The sequence below is a fragment of the Cnephaeus nilssonii genome (assembly GCF_951640355.1).
Source record: "Cnephaeus nilssonii genome assembly, chromosome: 1".
Lineage (NCBI taxonomy): Eukaryota > Metazoa > Chordata > Mammalia > Chiroptera > Vespertilionidae > Cnephaeus > Cnephaeus nilssonii.
The window spans coordinates 63,700,658-63,704,404 of record NC_137072.1 but is presented as its reverse complement, the minus strand read 5'-3'; the positions used below and the strand labels follow the sequence as shown (position 1 = coordinate 63,704,404).

Below are 3,747 nucleotides of genomic sequence, written 5' to 3'. Positions count from 1 at the left end.
ACCAGCTGCGTCGCCTCACCAAATTCGGGCTGAATTCCACTCGTTTCAGCTGCTCCCTCTACCCGCTCCAGGACAAGGCTCAGGACACGTCCGTCTATTCCGCCACCATCTTTCCTCTCTCCATTGATTTTTAGAGAGAGTGGAAGAGAGAGGGAGAGACAGAGAAACACCCATGTGAGAGAGACACATCGATTGATTGCCTCCCACATGTTCCCTGACCAGGGCCAGGGACTGAGCCTGCATCCGAGGTACATACCCTTGACCGTGATCAAACCTGGGACCCTTCAGTCTGAAGGCCGACACTGTACCCACTGAGCCAAACCAGCTTGGGCCTTATTCCTTATCTTTAATATGGAGTAATATCCTACTTACTTCACAGATCTGTTTGAGCTGCAACTGTGAAATCTGTTTCAAAGTGCTTGGGGACATAAAGCATTCTGAAAAGGTTCCCATGCATTAACAAAAAGACATGTTATCATGCTTCCAAAGACTGGTTTCACACAATTATGCTGTTTGGTAAGCTGAATATGGCTACTTACCCTATTGTGAAAATTAAAATGATTGTGGTATATAGATATTGAATGAATTAAAAATTTTCTAGTTCAAAACATATTCATCAGCTAAGCATATTATGTTTATACAAGGTTTGAAAAGAATTGTCTTTGCTTTTAATGAGTTATTGTCAGTATTGTACCAAGTACATTGCCCCCCAAAATTAGCACTTCGTTGTTAAACTTTACAGAGGAGCATGTATTACTTAAAGCATAACTGGAATTGAACCCATCATGGGCACAGTCACTAGCTTCAGCTCATATGGAATGACTTTATCCTCTGCAAAGCTTACTAACTAGAGGAACTTGAAAATGATTATATTGATTATAACACCATAAATAACTGTAAAATAATGGATTTTTTTCCTGAGCACACACACATTTTCTCTCTTTTTTATTCCTAATGCTAGTGTAAGCAGAAAGGACACTTTCCTCCAGCCACTCCATGTGGGCTCTCATCCAATAAAAGGGACACAGACACTAAAGAATGATCATACAAAACACTAAATATATCATTTCCCATTAGCACAGCACACGTCCTATTCCTGGTAGTGGAAATTAGGCCATGCTAATGTAAGAGCCCAATAATGAGAGCATAAAAATTAATACTCATCTCTATGATGAGTTTCAAGTTTCCAAGAATCAACCTAATTCTCTTTTTAATGTTCTAACTGGTAGAAAAGTTAGGCAGCTGTTTGTGAAAGAAGAAAGAGGAGTGTGATGGTTAATTTCATGTGTCTGCTTGGTTAGTTCATGGTATCCAGATATTTGGTCAAATATTATTCTAGATGTTTCTGTGAAGGTATTGTTTAGATGAGATTAACATTTAAATCAATGTACTTTGAGTAAAGCAGATTATTCTTCATAATGTGGTGGGCCTCATCCAATCAGTTGAAGGCCTTAATTTAAAAAAAGACAGTTTCCCCAAAGAAAAGGCAATTCTGCCAGCAGAATACTTTTGTCCTTGAATTGCAGCATCATCTCTTCCCTGAGTCTTCAGCCTGCAGATTTTGGATTTGCCAGCCCCCACAAACTCATGGGTCAATTCCTTAAAATAAATATCGTTCTTCATCTATGTATCTAATCTGTAGCTATAGCTGTATCTATGTCTATCTATCCTCTTGGTTCTGATGACAGATTTTGTTTCTTCAGCTCAGCCCTTGGTAATCTTCCATGAAAATAATTTGACATGTGTCCTCTAGCTTCATCTACTCTTGACAAATCTCCAAACAGATCCTGATCTCTAGCCCCATCCCTAGGATGTTGACCATTCATTAAGGAGAGACTCATACCTGCTCATTTAATCTTAGCAGCAGGGTCATTCTTTATGGTAGGCTCTCTCAGTTCAGGGTTCTCATTTTTTTTTCAGGGTTCTCATTTTTAATAATACCTGTAGAGGCTTTATAAAAGAAACAAAGATATTACTTCTAAAGAGCTACACCTACAAGAGGGAAGGTATTAATAAAACATAATTTACTAGATAACTATTTTTTAAAAACATTTTTATTTATTTCAGAGAGGAAAGGAGAGAGAGAGAGAGAAAGAGAGAGAGAGAGAGAGACATCAATGATGAGAGAGAATCATTGATTGGCTCTTGCATGCCCCCTATTGGGGATCAAGCCCACAACCTGGGCATGTGCCCTTGACCGGAATTGAACCTGGGACCCTTCAGTCCGCAAGCTGACACTCTATCCATTGAGCCAAACCAGCTAGGGTGATAACTAACTATTATACTAGATATGAATGTAGTTTATCAGAGTTTTCCCCAACAGATTTGCCCCAAGGCCCACAGCTGTGTTCTGAATACATATTGGTTATCAGATTCTAGAGCTGATATTCTTAACCACTACAGAAAACTATCTCCTAAGACTCTATGGAGAAATGTGATACTAAATAAATAAACAAATACAAATATACAAATGAAACCCACACCAATTATGTTAGAGAACTGAAGGGAATTTGGTATCCTTATAAATCTTTATGAATGACACATGAAGGATGCATTTCATTGTTCAGAATGTATAAGGCACTTATTAGTAACTGATAAGACCTGAAAAGTAAAAGTGGGCACTTCTCTATAAGGAACTGTCACTGATGATGTGTTTAACTGTATTCAGAGTCATGTGATGATGAGATGGATCCCATAATTTAATGCAATTAGTTCCCAAGGTAGGTGCTGAGAAACAGTAATCCTGAAAGTTTCAAGAACTCTAGGGTTAAAAACAGTTTGAAGGTGAGTGGCCTTGTTCTCCGCCTTTCTCTCTTGAGTCTGCTGACACTGCCCCGCTCTCTCGTCAGCCTCTGGCTCACTCTCTCCTTGAGACCAAGCACCATGCCTTCAATTAAGTTGCAGAGTTCTGATGGAGAGATATTTGAGTTGTTGAAATTGCCAAACCATCTGTGACTCTCAAGACCATGTTAGAAGATTTGGGGATGGATGAGGAAGGCGATGATGAGCCAGTTCTTCTACCCAATGGTAACGCAGCCATATTGAAAAAGGTCATTCCGTGGTGCACCCACCACAAGGATGACCCTCCTCCTCCTGAGGACGATGAGAACCAAGAAAAGCGAACAGATGACATCCCTGTTTGGGACCAAGAATTCTTCAAAGTTGGCCACAGAACACTTATTGAACTTATTCTGGCTGCAAACTATTTAGACATCAAAGGTTTGCTTGATGTTACCTGCAAGACTATTGCCAATACGCTCAAGGGGAAAACCCCTGAAGAGATTCGCAAGACCTTCAATATCAAAAATACCTTTACTGAAGAAGAGGAAGCCCAGGTACACAAAGAGAACCAGTGGTATGAGGAGAAGTGAAAAGTTGTGCCTGACACTGTAACACTGTAAGGATTGTTCCAAATACTAGTTGCACTGCTCTGTTTATAATTGTTGATATTAGACAAATAGCAGACAAATGCAGCAGCAAATCAATTGTATTCGCAGAATATTGTCCTCATTGCATGTGTGGTTTGGGTACAGATTCCAAACCTATGGCTGAGTTTCTTCCAGTATGACCAAAAGGATCTTTGTTCTTTGCTCTGAATAAAACTGAATTGTGAATTCTCTGTAGAAAGTGGCATTTGGGGCTTTCCCTCTTTTTGCAGTGATTTCTGCCTAGTTTATTGTCCAGTTAACTTTAGTTTAGTGACTTCTTAAATGTTGGCATTGTAAATAAAACAACTTGCAAAGGTTT

The 3,747-nt window shown here is 39.4% G+C and overlaps 1 pseudogene across 1 annotated transcript; it reads left to right on the top strand.

Annotated features, from left to right (window-relative positions):
* Window positions 1-2,883: 2,883 nt before the first annotated feature.
* Window positions 2,884-3,371, top strand: LOC307102938 (S-phase kinase-associated protein 1-like; annotated as a pseudogene). The gene has a single exon. The product of its transcript is annotated as an S-phase kinase-associated protein 1-like (transcript).
* The last annotated feature ends 376 nt before the right edge of the window (window positions 3,372-3,747 follow it).